General features: G+C 38.8%; 1 protein-coding gene across 3 annotated transcripts in view; it reads left to right on the plus strand.

The window, feature by feature from the left end:
• Window positions 1-17,312, plus strand: part of CTNNA3 (catenin alpha 3) — a 2,007,818-nt gene that overhangs the window by 1,721,648 nt on the left and 268,858 nt on the right. The gene's annotated exons all lie outside the window — the stretch shown is intronic.

Genomic DNA, 17,312 nt, shown 5'->3' on the forward strand with positions numbered 1-17,312 from the left:
TGTACACATACCTTCCAAAATGATTTGATCACGACATTATAAATAAATTCATCTGCAGTAATGTTCTTCTTAATAATATTATTTATTTCATCAGTGATGTCAGCAAGGACTCAGAATCTTAGCTAAATGTGAGAATGTCTTTCTTTTTTACTTCCATTTTTGCTCACTGGTAGTATATGACATAGCAGCTCAAAGATTGTATTTTAGATATTTCTGACTGATAGAAAAGTCTTAATGAACTTGTTTTCAGCAGTGTTATCTATAGAAGAAATAAGGGTCATCTGAAAAAAATGATATTGGAAAGTTCTTGATCTATTCTTCAATTCTTAGTGATATCTAGTTTCAGTGAAATATGTAGGCTCCATTTATCAGTGGCCAATATGATAAAGATCCTTCTAGTTTTTTAGAGATGTTTTATCTAAAATAATTCTTTATACATATGAGTCTACCTAAATAGTTTAATGTCATTTTTAAAGTGCATGTGAAGTCACACCATTAAGAGAAATATCTTTAGTTATACTTCATACAGCAAATTAAATTAATTTTTCTGCTAAAAAAAACGCATTCCTTTGAGTCACTTGAATTAACATATAAAATATATGCAGGGATTCTCCTCACCTCAGTAGTGGGGAAAAGGCAGACTAGATCCTGATTTTCTTTTCTTTTTTTTTAATTTTTTATTGTTATGTTAATCACCATACATTATATCATTAGTTCTTCATGTAGTGTTCCATGATTCATTGTTTGTGTAAACACCCAGTGCTCCATGCAGAATGTGCCCTCTTTAACACCCATCACCAGACTAATGCATCTCCCCACCCTCCTCCCCTCTAGAACCCTCAGTTTGTTTTTCAGAGTCCATCATCTCTCATGGTTCATCTCCCCCTCCGACTTACTCCCCTTCATTCTTCCCCTCAAGCTATCTTCTTCTTTTACTTTTTTCTTAACATATGTTGCATTATTTGTTTCAGAAGTACAGATCTGTGATTCAACAGTCTTGCACAATTCACAGTGCTCACCATAGCACATACCCTCCCCAATGTCTATCACCCAGCCACCCCATCCCCCCCACTCCCCACCAATCCAGCAACACTCAGTTTGTTTCCTGAGATTAAGAATTCCTCATATCAGTGAGGTCATATGATACATATGATACTTTCTCTGATTGACTTATTTCACTCAGCATAACACCCTCCAGTTCCATCCACGTCCTTGCAAATGACAAGATCTCATTTCTTTTGATGGCTGCATAATATTCCATTGTGTATATATACCACATCTTCTTTAGCCATTCATCTGTCAATGGACATCTTGGCTCTTTCCACAGTTTGGCTATTGTGGACATTGCTGCTATAAACATTGGGGTGCACGTACCCCTTCGGGTCCTTACATTTGTATCTTTGGGGTAAATACCCAGTAGTGCAATTGCTGGATTGAATGGTAGCTCTAATTTCAACTGTTTGAGGAACCTCCATACTGTTTTCCAGAGGGGTTGCACCAGCTTGCATTCCCACCAACAGTGTAGGAGGGTTCCCCTTTCTCCACATCTCCGCCAACATCTGTCGTTCCCTGACTTGTTAATTTTAGCCATTCTGACAGGTGTGAGGTGGTATCTCATTGAGGTTTTGATTTGGATTTCCCTGATGCCGAGCGATGTTGAGCACTTTTTCATGTGCCTGTTGGCCATTTGGATGTCTTCTTTGGAAAAATATCTGTTCACGTCTTCTGCCCATTTCTTGATTGGATTATTTGTTCTTTGGGTGTTGAGTTTGATAAGTTCTTTATAGATTTTGGATACTAGCCCTTTATCTGATATGTCATTTGCAAATATTTTCTCCCATTCTGTCGGTTGTCTTTTGGTTTTGTGGACTGTTTCTTTTGCTGTGCAAAAGCTTTTTATCTTGATGAAATCCCAATAGTTCATTTTTGCCCTGGCTTCCCGTGCCTTTGGTGATGTTTCTAGGAAGAAGTTGCTGCGGCTGAGGTCGAAGAGGTTGCTACCTGTGTTCTCCTTTAGGATTTTGATGGACTCCTGTCTCACATCTAGGTCTTTCAACCATTTGGAGTCTATTTTTGTGTGTGGTGTAAGGAAATGGTCCAGTTTCATTCTTCTGCATGTGGCTGTCCAGTTTTCCCAACACCATTTGTTGAAGAGACTGTCTTTTTTCCACTGGACATTCTTTCCTGCTTTGTCAAAGATGACTTGACCATAGAGTTGAGGGTCCATTTCTGGGCTTTCTATTCTATACCATTTATGTATGTGTCTGTTTTTGTGCCAGTACCATACTGTCTTGATGATGACAGCTTTGTAATAGAGCTGGAAGTCTGGAATTGTGATGCTGCCAGCTTTGCTTTTCTTTTTCAGTATTCCTCTGGCTATTCGGGGTCTCTTCTGGTTCCATACAAATTTTAGGATTATTTGTTCCATTTATTTGAAAAAAGTGGATATTATTTTGATGGGGATTGCATTGAATGTGTAGATTGCTCTAGGTAGCATTGTCATCTTCACAATGTTTGTTCTTCCAATCCATGAGCATGGAACGTTTTTCCATTTCTTTGTGTCTTCTTCAATTTCTTTCATGAGTATTTTATAGTTTTCTGACTACAGATCCTTTGCCTCTTTGGTTAAATTTATTCCTAGGTATCTTATGGTTTTGGGTGCAATTGTAAATGGGATCGACTCTTGGATTTGTCTCTCTCCTGTCTTGTTGTTGGTGTATAGGAATGCCACTGATTTCTGGGCATTGATTTTATATCCTGCTACTTTACTGAATTCCTATATGAGTTCTAGCAGTTTTGGGGTGCAGTCTTTTGGGTTTTCCACATACAGTATCATATCATCTGCAAAGAGTGAGAATTTGACTTCCTCTTTGCCGATTTGGAGGCCTTTGATTTCTTTTTGTTGTCTGATTGCTGTGGCTAGGACTTCTAATACTATGTTGAATAGCAGTGGTGAGAGTGGACATCCCTGCCAAGTTCCTGACCTTAGGGGAAAAGCTCTCAGCTTTTCCCCATTGAGAATGATATTCGCTGTAGGTTTTTCATAGATGGCTTTTATGATATTGAGGTATGTACCCTCTATCCTTATACTCTGAAGAGTTTTGATCAAGAAAGGATTCTGTACTTTATCAAATGCTTTTTCTGTATCTATTGAGAGGATCATATGATTCTTGTTCTTTCTTTTGTTAATGTATTGTATCATGTTGATTGATTTGTGGATGTTGAACCAGCCTTGCAGCCCAGGGATAAATCCCACTTGGTCATGGTGAATAATCCTTTTAGTGTACTGTTGGATCCTATTGTCCAGTAGTTTGGTGAGAATTTTTGCATCCATGTTCATCAAGGATATTGGTCTGTAATTCTCCTTTTTGATGGGGTCTTTGTCTGGTTTGGGGATCAAGGTAATGGTGGCCTCATAAAATGAGTTTGGAAGTTTTCCATCCATTTCTCTTTTTTGGAACAGTTTCAGGAGAATAGGTGTTCATTCCTCTTTACATGTGTGATAGAATTCTCCTGGGAAGCCATCTGGCCCTGGGCTTTTGTTTGTTGGGAGATTTTTGCTGACTGCTTCAATTTCCTTAGTGGTTATAGGTCTGTTCAGGTTTTCTATTTCTTCCTGGTTCAATTTTGGTAGTTAATACATCTGTAGGAATGCACCCATTTCTTTCAGGTTATCTAATTTGCTGGCATAGAGTTGCTCATAATATGTTCTTAATAATTGCTTGTATTTCTTTGGTTTTGGTTGTGATCTTTCCTCTTTCATTCATGATTTTGTGGATTTGGGTCATTTCTCTTTTCTTTTTGATAAGTCTGGCCAGCGGTTTATCAATCTTGTTAAATCTTTCAAAGAACCAGCTTCTAGTTTCGTTGACCTGTTCTACTGTTCTTTTGGTTTCTAGTTCATTGATTTCTGCTCTGACCTTTATTATTTCTCTTCTCCTTTTGGGTTTAGGCTTTATTTGCTGGTTTTTCTCTAGCTACTTTAGGTGTAGGGTTAGGTTGTGTGTTTGAGACCTTTCATGTTTCTTGAGAAAGGCTTATATTGCTATATACATTCCTTTCAGGACTGCTTTTGCTGTATTCCAAAGATTTTGAACAGTTGTGTTTTCATTTTCATTTGTTTCCATGAATTTTTTTAATTCTTCTTTAATTTCCTGGTTGACCTATTCATTCTTTAGTGGGATGCTCTTTAGCCTCCGTGTATTTGAGTTCTTTCTGACTTTCCTCTTGTGATTGCATTCTAGTTTCAAAGCATTGTGGTCTGAAAATATGCAGGGAATAATCCCAATCTTTTGGTAGCATTTGAGACCTGATTTGTGACCTAGGATGTGATCAATTCTGGAGAATGTTCCATGGGCACTAGAGAAGAATGTGTATTCCGTTGCTTTGGGATGGAATGTTCTGAATAATGTCTGTGAGGTCCATTTGGTCCAGTGTGTCATTTAATGTCTTTATTTCCTTGTTGATCTTTTGCTTAGATGATCTGTCCATTTCAGTGAGGGGGGTGTTAAAGCCCCCCACTATTATTGTATTGTTGTCAATGTGTTTCTTATGTTATTAATTGCTTTATATAATTGGCTGCTCCCATGTTAGGGGCATAGATATTTACAATTGTTAGATCTTGTTGGATAGATTCTTTAAGTAGGATATAGTGTCCGTCCTCATCTCTTATTACAGTCTTTGTTTTAAAATGTAATTTGTCTGATATAAGGATTGCTACCCCAGATTCTTTGGGTGTCTATTAGCATGGTAAATGGTTTTCCACCCCCTCACTTTCAATCTGGGGCTGTCTTTGGGTCTAAAATGAGTCTCTTGCAGACAGCATATTCATAGGTCTTGTTTTTTAATCCAATCTGATAGCCTGTGTCTTTTGATTGGGGCATTTAGCCCATTTATATTCAGGGTAATTATTGAAAGATATGAATTTAGTGCCATTGTATTCCCTGTAAGGTGACTGTTACTGTATATTGTCTGTGTTCCTTTCTGATCTATGCTGCTTTTAGGCTCTCTCTTTGCTTAGAGGACCCCTTTCAATATTTCTTGGAGGTCTGGTTTCGTCTTTGCAAATTCCTTTAGTTTTTGTTTGTCCTGGAAGCTTTTGATCTCTCCTTCAATTTTCAATGAGAGCCTAGCTGGGTATACTATTCTTGGCTGCAGATTTTTCTCATTTAGTGCTCTGAAGATCTCATGCCAGTCCTTTCTGGCCTGCTAGGTCTCTGTGGATAGGTCTGTTGCCAATCTAATGTTTCTACCATTGTAGGTTACATATCTCTTCTCCTGAGCTGCTTTCAGGATTTTCTCTTTGTCTCTGAGACTCGTAAGTTTTACTATTAGATTTCGGGGTGTTGACCTATTTTTATTGATTTTGAGAGGGGTTCTCTGTGCCTCCTGGATTTTGATGCCTGTTTCCTGCCTCACATTAGGGAAGTTCTCTGCTATTATTTGCTCCAACATACCTTCTACCCCTCTCTTTCTTTCTTCTTCTTCTGGGATCCCAATTATTCTAATGTTGTTTCACCTTATCCTATCGGTTATCTCTCGAATTCTGCCCTCGTGATCCTGTCGTTGTTTCTCTCTCTTTTTCTCAGCCTCTTTATTTTCCATCATTTGGTCTTCTATATCGCTGATTCTCTCTTCTGCCTCATTTATCCTAGACGTTAGTGCCCCCATTTTTGATTGCACCTCATTAATAGCCTTTTTGATTTCAACTTGGTTAGATTTTAGTTCTTTTATTTCTCCAGAAAGGGTTTCTCTAATAACTTCCATGCTTTTTTCAAGCCCAGCTAGTATCTTTAAAGTGATAATTCTGAACTCTAGGTCCGACATCATACTAATGTCCATATTGAGTAGGTGCCTGGCTGACGGTACTATCTCTTGTTCCTTTTGCTGAGGTGATTTTTTTCGTCTTGTCATTTTGTCCAGAGGAGAATAGATGAATGAGAGAACAAAATGCTAACAGGTTAACAAGGTCCCCAGCAAATATACTCTATACAATTCAGAAAAGACCTTCCAGTAAGTGGTCGCTTCTCTGTTCAAAGAGTTGTTGTTATTCTCTTCTTCAGTCTCCTGTTGAGTTCTTAGGTGTTCAGAATGGTTTGATTACTATTCAGGTGAATTCCTGAGACCAGACGAAATCCAGGTCTCCTACTCCTCCACCATTTTGCTTCTATCTCTAGATCCTGATTTTCAACATAAATTTACTTAACCTGGTCCTTCCAGTGTTGGCCTAGCATAAATAGGCTTCTGTTGGTGAATAATGAGGTGCTCTGCAGAGTCATGTCCCCGGACCATTGTAGAAGAACAGAGAGTAGGACGTGCATAGTTGTATGTCTGAGAAAAGAAACGTAGTGGGTATTATCCTTTCTCACATGTTTGTTTCAAATTCTCAACAAATGTAAATTTCATTCAATAGTAAATTAGTTTGTATTTTAAATCTATCTATTTTGACCCCTCATATATTTAGTGAGAAATTTAATCAGAATTATCTTCTTGAAATATTTTACTAAGAAAAACGTTAACTCTGCTATTTAAAAATGTATCTCCCAAATTATACCTGTAGTCCAATACAATGGCTCCTTAATAAGTTGCTCCTACATTAAAACAGTTTTCTATATTTAGATTATCAAGTTTTGAAAATCCCTGTGGCTGTTCCATAGCACACTGTTTCCAGACTATGCCATATTTAAATTTTCATCATTTCTTCTCTTTCCCTGAAAGAAAAGACATAATGGGTTTTATTATAATTATATTCACAGACTATCCAAGTGCTCTTTGGCTATGTATGGGCAATATATCCTTGAGAACTACAGAGTCAGCCTTGCAGCACTTCTGTGCCCATAATTCTTATTGATTTCAGTGAATATTATGCACCCACAAGAGCTATGAGATGGATTATTCACAAATAGAGGATAACCCCGTATATGTTGCTATGCTTCTGGGGAAGAAATCTGCTGTGAATTGTGCTCTCACACGGAGATAAATGCAGCAGAACTCTAAGAAATAAGGATAACTGAATTAATTACTAGTATGTAATTGAGAAACCTCTATTAGGTTAACAGTTGATTTTAGACAATACAGCATTACTTTTAGGGACAATTCCTGAGATGATAATCCCTTCAGATTCTGTAGTTCAGCTTTGGCCCTGAGGTTGTTGATGTCATATGACTTCCCTCCTCATCAAGCCATCATATCAACTTTTATTATGACCACTAGTGACCTCCTTGCCAAATCCAATGGAGTTTTTATATATAATTGTATTTACCTTACCTGATCTTTCTATAACCTTGACAAAGACTCTTCCCTTGTTTCTGTGACACCACGGTCTTACAGTTTTTATTCAGCATTCTACTTTTCAGACTCCTTTGCAGTAGCATCCTGCTCTGCCCAGCCATTATATATTGTGTTCCTCAAGGTTTTATTCCCAGACCCTCTTGTCACTCTATTTTCTCTCAATAGACCCGGTAAATGGTCATGGCTTTCATTACCCTCAATAAATAGAAACATACACCTTTATTTTTCCTAAGGAAATTCTTCTCTGATTTATTCACCAATTTTATTCACAAAAATTGTGAATTGAGGACCTAGTCTTTATAAGACTTTGTACAATACAGTAGATGTGCAGTAGGGGAAAAAAACAGATGGTCCCTATTCTCAGGAAATGACTGTCTTGTGGAGGAAATAAAATCAATCAAATAATCATACAAACAGTATAATTTCAGTCAGAGTTAATCATTTGAAGTGAATGGGACACAATTGTAAGTCAACTTACATGCAAAGAAACTTACTTATGCAAGCTGGAAGATGTAATAAAAATGTTTCAGGCAAAGGACAGAAAAATTGTAAAAACTCTAAGCTGGGAGAAAGTATTATCTTTGAGGGAATAAAGGCAGGCTAGTTTGGCTAGAGTTTAAGGTACAAGGGAGGTGAAGCTGGTATCAAAGGCAAGTGTTTGATCTTTTGGGGTTTTTGTTGGTCCTGTTAAGTATGTGAGTGTTTATTTTAAAACTGGGGAAAAAAAAGTTTTTAATTTATTTGCCTGTGGTCATTATACTTAGGCTTGCTTATTCTTTCAAACTACTGAGAGTATAGTGAATTTGTGGACTTTACTTATCAGCTTACCTCAAGGTTTGTTATCAACTTAAGATGACTAGGATATCTAAACATAGTCTAAAATTTTGTGATGATCTTCCTCAAGATTCTTTCTACTCTGTAGCACCAAAATATTTTCTGGATGTGTAAATATGGCATGAAATTCCTTTCTTCATTGTAAACTGTTTTCTCTACAAAGCCAATCCATAGGCAATATTTAATTACTGAGAGTATATGTGCATGCATGTGTGTATAGGGTATATTTCTTTTGGGAAGGGTGGAAATATTACTGAAATATGGAAGATCCTTTCTCAAAAGTCATGATATAGTTGAAGATATTTAGTTGGCAGAGTCTAGAAGAATATAATATTAAACAAAAAGCTAAGACAAGTTGTCTTTAATTTATTAAGCGGCTTAATTGTAGGGGTCTTAGAAAGATTTCAGAATGAAGAGATAGATTTTCTTGATGGTCGAGTAGTATAAATGGGATTCCTGATAGAACTGTGAAGTGCTTAAGACCTCAAAAATAATTGGATATTTTTATATTCTAAAATAAGGCTGGAGAAAGAAAACGTGCCTCTGACTGCCTCCAAATGAAGCTTATCCATCCATGGGAGCTGGCAGCAAAGAGGGGTCATCTCAGAAAGTGACCGTTCTGGGATCTTTATTGTTCAGATGGAAAATCCATCAGTAGGCAGAAAATGGGGCACAGATCCAAGACTAGGAACACATGCACTAATATCTCAGAATCTAGGCATCTAGTCTAAAGCAGGAATAGAGAAATGCAGGGGTGGCATAGGAATGGGGGAAAAAGCCATACAGCTTACACTGAGATACTAATATGAGGCAGGGCGAACACTTTAGGGGCATTGCACAACAGAGATTTCCAGTGATGTAGGAAGTATAACTGTGGGACTATAGAGGATAGATTTTTCTGTTTCTGCATCCTTTGGGTTTTCTGAACAAAGAAATCTGCTAATTGGACTAATGGACAAACCTTCCAAGTGAAAGAATAATAAGGTAGTGAAAGACCCCCCCCCCCCAGGTATGTATGTACATTTACGTGTTTTACATTTCACAGAGGAATGAGATTTAGGATCAGGGAGACTCTTCAAAGGTTGTAAGCCCAGAGATTCTTGTCTTACCTTTTCTCTGGAGACATTTATTTCCATTCCAAAGTGTAAGGACCCACGGACCAAGAACTTCTCTAAGAAAATTTGTTTATGTTAGGGAACAAAGGTTTTTCTCCCTCTCTCAGGAATAGCGACAGATAGTGACAGAATCCCCTTTTCCATGCGCGGCCTGTCCTTCTGGCTTCCATCGCATTATCCCAAAAGGTATAACTCTAGGTTTGATCTAGAAATCTCATACTTTCAACATAAAATGAGTAAATATGGGTATCAAAAATGTATCAGTGAACACAGAATACAGAAATACAGTTGCCTCAGGAATCAATTGTACAGGGATACAGGAATAAATTGTCAGAGATCCCTGAGGAATACAATTGCCTCAGGAATACAATTGCCAGAGATCTTATGGGATAACCTTTTTGAAGGTCTTCTGCTATGGAGTCATTGATGTTTACAGCCCGACTCTGTTAGTGAAGGACGCTTGTCTTTGAAGAACCACTACCAGCTGGTAGACAGGGTCTCGGGGAAGGTTTAACTTAATTAATTCACTCAATTTTCCTTGTTCTGAGACCACAGAGAGATGATCATGGCCAGTTACCTGAGTGTGTTATCTTGCTCAAAGCCCTTCTAAATCTTATGAAAGAGATTACAGGATTAGAAGATGTAGAAAGGAAATGAGAGGTACAACACTAGAAACAAGCATTAGAGATGAGGAAAGAAATAACAGATTAGAACTCGGGTTTTGCTGATGGAGAAAGGAAACTCAGGTGCTAGTTATGTATAATCAGGAAAATGACTCATCAGAGAATCCTTACAAGCCACGTCCAGGGGACATAGACTAAGTGAGGTGTTTATGACGAGGGTGGCTAAAGGGAAAAATACTGCTGAACAAGATCTGCACCACAGGCTTTGTGACATAGTACAACAAAATCTATCCCAACTGACCTTTATAAACAGATTAATGACGTGGTCCACTCAGTCTGTAAAATCTCTAGGTGGATGTCCACAGCATGCTGTGGCCACTATTATTGTACTCCTAGGCCTCGAAGACCACTCTTCATATGACACACACTTCAGTTTCCACCTGTGGAGTTGTGTGTCTACTAAGAATTAACAGTGTTTGTTCCAAAACTATTTATGCTTATTGAGTTTAGTTGTTATAATTTAGAAATATGTTTTGTTAAGCAGTGAAATAAGAATAGAAAAATAATAATGATTGTTTTAAACTAATTGAATTATTAGGAAAGACTCTATAAAGGAAAACCTGTAGAATGATTGCAAAAATATATTTTTTAAAGATTTTATTTATTTATTTGACAGAGAGAGACACAGCAAGAGAGGGAACACAAGCAGGGGAATGGGAGAGGGATAAGCAGGCTCCCCACAGAGCAGGGAGCCCACTGTGGGGCTCGATCCCAGGACCCTGGGATCATGACCTGAGCTGAAGACAGATGCTGAACGACTGAGCCACCCAGGCATCCTTACATTTGAAACTTTATGCCCTTATTTTAACCAAATATTTTTATTAACTATAAAACTGCTGTTAACATATCAGATTAGAGGGTTTCTAATCTATTTGGGGATGATGATAAATGTGTATACCTTGCTTACTAAGAATCACCAATACAGCAATTAATTTAGTTCAAAAACTATTGATGAAATTTTGTATCAGATAGTGTGGCAGACTAGACACTGAGATTGACTCAGGACAATTCATCATATGAGCTGAAATAGAAACAAACTTTTAGAATAAATCCACCAACAATTCAGAATATAAGTAATTTCCTGAGTCCTAATATTAAATGGTAGGGAAAAACTCAAAAAGGGCATGGGACTATAACTACATCTGCCAAACCTAATGAACACCAATTTTTAGTTCAGGGATAGAAGACTAAGCCTTGGGCTTGCCAAAGTTCACCAGTCTCACAGTTGATCACAGACATAAGTATATGCCAAAGCACTACATATGCTAAGTAAGGGCAAACTAGAAACAAATCCCTCTTGGTTCCACTCTTTTCCTCCATAGGCATCATCAAAGGAAATTGCCTGTCAGGCGCCTTAGAACTGGGTGAAAAGCCAGACACAATCTGTCCCCAAAATGTCCATGGCTTGAGTTGATTTTTTGCTTGATTCTTTGTTTTGCAGCTTAAATTGTTAGTACTTGGAAGACAGTTCCATGTTGATAGTGTCTCCTGATAGAAATAAATGCAGATCCTATCTGAGAGAACCAATCTCCAACCTACCTTTTAAAAAGAATTTATGTTGGGGGGCGGGGGAGGAAAAGATGGTGGAGGAGTAGGGGACCCAACTGGTCCCCAGAATTGAGCTGGATATCTACCAGACCACTCTGAACACCCATGAAATCAGCCTGAGATGTAAGAAGATATATCTGGATCTCAGCAAACAGAATATCCCAGGCGGTTGGTTTTGAGGTATGAAGCGGGGAGCCATTATTCCACAGGCACATATCTGATGATAAATGGAAGGGGGAGGGAGCCGTGGGGATCCTGCCCTGCCAGTGAGTGATAGCCTCCCCTGCTGGGGACGGGGCACAGACTCGTAGACCAGTAGCGGCTGGGAAAGGACTTTAGGCCAGCCCCCTGGACTGAAACCTGGAGCGGCGGGGCTACACGTGGGAACTGGGGGTGGCTGGTGGTTTTAGAAGCACAAATGGCAGAGACGTGCCCCTGTGACCTGACCTGGAGGCGAGGACTGGGAGCCCTGCTGAGGGACGCACAATCCAGGCAGCTACTGTTTATAACAGCACAGACAGAAATGGAGGTAATGTGGTCTGGAGAGCTCACTGAAGAACAGACTGCGCTCTCTCTCTGCTCTGAGGCAGAGGGTTGAAAACAATCTCCTCTGCTCTGACTCTCGAAAGAGACATGGAAAGCCACTAGGGAAAGCCGCCAGAGAACAAAAGCCCCCCAAAACAGGTTTTCAATGAGCCCCCCCCCCCCACAGGGGGCAGGGCAACTCTACCCAAACAGAGTTGCCTGAGTTACAGTGCAGCAGACCCCTCTCCCAGAAGACAGGCTGGGAGAACAAGAGGCCAACAATCTTAAGGTCCCTATAAAACATGTGCATCTTGCTTGGGTTTTGGTCAATAATTTGGACTCTGTACATTTCCTCAACCAACCCTCAACAGAATGACTAGGAGGAGGAACCCCCAAAATAAGAAAAACTCAGAGACTGTGACTTCTGCCACAGATTCAGAAATGGATATAGATATAACCAAGATGTCGGAAATCGACTTCAGGGTAGCAGTTGTGAAGACAATAGCTAGAATGGAGGAACTGATTAATGAAAATGTAGAGTCTCTAAGGGCAGAAATGAGAGCTAAACTGGCAGAACTTAAAAATGCTATCAAGGAGATCCAATCTAATCTAGATAATCTAACAGCTAGGGTAAGTGAGGCAGAAGAATGAATTAGTGATCTAGACAACAAATTGATAGAAAAGAAGGAAAAAGAGGAGGCCAGGGAGAAACAACTCACAATCCATGAAAACAGAATCAGAGATATAAGTGACACCATGAAATGTTCCAATGTCAGAATTATTGGGATCCCTGAGGGTGTAGGGAGAGAGAGAGGACTAGAAGATATATTTGAGCAAATTGTAGCTGAGAACTTCCCTAATCTGGGGACTGAAACAAACATTTGTGTCCTAGAGGCAGAGAGGACCCCTCCCAAGATCAAGGAAAACAGGCCAACACCCCAGAATGTAACAGTAAAACTCGCAAATCTTAGAACAAAGAAAACCATCTTAAGGGTAGTTAGGGGGAAGAGATTCCTTATGTACAGAGAGAGGAACATTGGAATAACTTCAGACCTACCACAGAGACCTGGCAAGCCAGAAAGGGCTGGCAAGACATATTCAGAGTACTAAATGAGAAGAATATGCAGCCAAGAATACTTTATCCAGCAAGGCTGTCATTTAGAATGGATGGAGAGATGCAGAACTTCCAAGACCGGCAGAAACTGAAAGAAAATGTGACCACTAAGCCGGCCCAGCAAGAAATATTAAGGGGGGGTCTATAAAAGGAGAAAGACCCCAAGAGTGACATAGAACAGAAATTTACAGAGACAATCTATAGAAATAAGGACTTCACAGGCAACATGATGACAATAAATTCATATCTTTCAATAATCACTCTCAATGTGAACGGCCTAAATGCTCCCATAAAATGGCACAGGGTTGCAGATTGGATAAAAAAACAGGACCCATCCATAGGCTGTCTACAAGAGACTCATTTTGAACCTAAAGATACATCCAGACTGAAAGTGAAGGGATGGAGATCCATCTTCCATGGCAACGGACCTCAAAAGAAAGATGGGGTAGCAATTCTTATATCAGACAAATTAGATTTTAAGCTAAAGACTGTAGTTAGAGACACAGAAGGACACTGTATCATTCTTAAAGGGTCAATCCAACAAGAAGATCTAACAATTGTAAATATCTATGCCCCCAACATGGGAGCAGCAATCTACATAAGCCAACTATTAACCAAAATAGTCATATTGATAACAATACGTTAATTGTAGGAGACCTCAATACTCCACTCTCAGTGATAGACAGATCATCTAAGCAGAAAATCAACAAAGAAACAGGAGCTTTGAATGACACACTGGACCAGATGGACCTCATAGGTAAATACAGAACATTCCACCCTAAAACAACAGAATACTGATTCTTCTCGAGCATATATGGAACTTTCTCCAGAATAGACCACATACTGGGTCACAAATCAGGTCTCAACCAATACCAAAAGACTGAGATTATTCCTTGCATATTCTCAGACCATAATGCTTTAAAACTGGAACTCAATCACAAGAAAAATTTGTAAGAAATTCAAATACTTGGAAGCTAAAGACCACTCTGCTCAAGAATGTTCGGGTCAACCAGGAAATCAAAGAAGAACTTAAACAATTCATGGAAACCAAAGAGAATGAAAACACATCAGTCCAAAACCTATGGGATAGTGCAAAGGTGGTCCTAAGGGGGAAGTACATAGCCATCCAATCCTCACTCAGAAAAACAGAAAAATCCTGAATTCACCAACTAACTTTACACCTTAAAAAACTAGAGGCAAAGCAACAAATGATGCCTAAGCCACGCATTAGAAGAGAAATAATTAAGATTAGAGCAGAGATCAATGAATTAGAAACCAGAAACATAGTAGATCAGATCAATGAAACTAGAAGCTGGTTCTCTGAAAGAATTAATAAGATCGATAAACCACTGGCCAAACTTATCCAAAAGAAAAGAGAAAGGACCCAAATTAATGAAATTGTGAATGAAAGAGGAGAGATCACGAGTAACACCAAGGAAATAGAAACTATTATTAAAAATTATTATCAACAACTGTATGACAATAAATTAAGCAACCTGGAAGAAATGGATGCCTTCCTGGAAACTTAAAACTTCCAAGACTGAAACAGGAAGAAATTAACAACCTGAATAGGCCAATAACCAGTAACAAGATTGAAGCAGTGATCAAAAACCTCCCAAAAAACAAGAGTCCAGGGCCTGATGGATTCCCTGGGGAATTCTACCAAACATTCAAAGAAGAAATAATACCTATTCTCCGGAGGCTGTTTCAAAAAATAGAAACAGGAGGAAAGCTTCTAGACTCATTCTATGAGGCCAGCATTACCTTAGTCCCCAAACCAGGCAAAGACCCCATCAAAAAGGAGAATTTCAGACTGATACCCCTGAGAAATATGGATTCCAAAATTCTCAACAAAATCCTAGCTAATAGGATCCAACAATACATTAAAAAAGGATCATCCACCACCACCAAGTGGGATTTATCCCCAGGATGCAAGGGTGGTTCAACATTCACAAATCAGTCAATGTGATAGAACACATTAATAAGAGGAGAGAGAAGAACCGTATGGTCCTCTCAATTGATGCAGAAAAAACATTTGACAAAATACAGCATCCTTTCCTGATTAAAACTCTTCAGTGTATAGGGATAGAGGGAACATTCCTCAAGTTCATAAAATCCATCTATGAAAAACCCACAACGAATATCATCCTCAATGGGGAAAAGCTGAGAGCCTGTCCCTTAAGATCAGGAACATGTCAAGGATGCCCACTCTCACCACTGTTGTTCAACATAGTACTAGAAGTCCTAGCAACAGCAATCAGACAACAAAAAGAATAAAATATATTCAAATTGGCAAAGAAGAAGTCAAACTCTCTCTCTTCACAGATGACGTGATACTTTGTGTGGAAAATCCAGACGACTCCACCCCTAAATTACTAGAACTCATACAGCAATTCAGTAATCTGGCAGGATACAAAATCAATGCACAGATATCAGTTGCTTTCTTATACACTAACAATGCAACTGTAGAAAGAGAAATTAGAGAAACGATTCCATTTACAATAGCACCAAAACCCATAAGATACCTCATAATAAACCTAACCCAGGAGGTAAAAGATCTATACTCTAGGAACTACAGAACACTCATGAAAGAAATTGAAGAAGACACAAAAAGATGGAAAAACATTCCATGCTTATTGATTGGAAGAATAAACATTGTTAAAATGTCTATGCTACCTGAGCAATCTGTACCTTCAACATCATTCCGATCAAAATTCCAATGACATTTTTCAAAGTGCTGGAACAAACAATCCTAAAATTTGTGTGGAATCATAAAAGACCCCGAATCACCAAGGAAATACTGAAAAAGAAAAACAAAGCTTGGGATGTCACGTTGCCTGATTTCAAGCTATATTACAAAGCAGTGATCACCAAGACAGCATCGTACTGGCACAAAAACAGACATATAGACCAATGGAACAGAATAGAGAACCCAGATATGGACCCTCAACTCTATAGTCAAATAATCTTTGACAAAGCAGGAGAAAATATGCAATGGAAAAAAGACAGTCTCTTCTATAAATGGTGCTGGGAAAATTGGACAGCTATATGCAGAAGAATGAAACTTGACCATTCTCTAACACCGTACACAAGGATAAACTCAAAATGGATTAAAGACCTCAATGTGAGACAGGAATCCATCAAAATCCTAGAGGAAAACATAGGCAGTAACCTCTTCAACATCAGCCACAGCAACTTCTTTCATGATACATCTCCAAAAGCTAGTGATGCAAAAGCAAAAATGAACTTTTGGGACATCATCAAGATAAAAGCTTCTGCACAGCAAAGGAAACAGTCAACAAAACAAAGAGGCAACCCACAGTATGGGAGAAGGTATTTGCAAATGACACTACAGACAAAGTGCTGATTTCCAAGATATATAAAGAACTTCTCAAACTCAACACCCAAAAAACAAATAACCAAGTCAAAAAATGGTCAGAAGACATGAACAGACACTTCTCAAAAGAAGACATACAAATGGCTAACAGGCACATGAAAAAATGTTCATCATCATTAGCCATCAGGGAAATTCAAATCAAAACCACATTGAGATACCAAGTTATACCAGTTAGAATGGCAAAAATTGACAAGGCAAGAAACAACAAATGTTGGAGAGGTTGTGGAGAAAGGGGGACCCTCTTACACTGTTGGTGGGAATGCAGGTTGGTACAGCCACTTTGGAAAACAGTGTGGAGGTGCCTCAAAAATTGAAAATAGAGCTATTCTATGACCCAGCAATTGCATTACTGGGTATTTACTCCAAAGACACAGATGTAGTGAAAAGAAGGGCCTTATGCACCCCAATGTTCATAGCAGCAATGTCCGCAGTAGCTAAATTGTGGAAGGATCCGAGATGCCCTTCAACAGACAAATGGATAAAGAAGATGTGGTCCATATATACAATGGACTATTACTCAGCCATCAGAAAGGATGAATATCCAACTTTTACATCAACATGGATGGGACTGGAGGAGATTATGCTAAGTGAAATAAGTCAAGCAGAGAAAGTCAATTTTCATATAGTTTCACTTATTTGTGGAACATAAGGAATAGTATGGAGGACATTAGGAGAAGGAAGGGAAAAATGAAGGGGGGGAAATTGGAGAGGGAGATGAACCATGAGAGACTATGGACTCCAAGAAACAAACTGAGGGTTTTGGAGGGGAGGGGGGTGGGGGGATGGGTTAGCCCGGTGATGGGTAT

The sequence above is a fragment of the Callorhinus ursinus genome, unplaced genomic scaffold (assembly GCF_003265705.2).
Source record: "Callorhinus ursinus isolate GAN/ISIS: 27379988/994484 unplaced genomic scaffold, GSC_fseal_2.0 scaffold31, whole genome shotgun sequence".
NCBI classification, from domain to species: domain Eukaryota; kingdom Metazoa; phylum Chordata; class Mammalia; order Carnivora; family Otariidae; genus Callorhinus; species Callorhinus ursinus.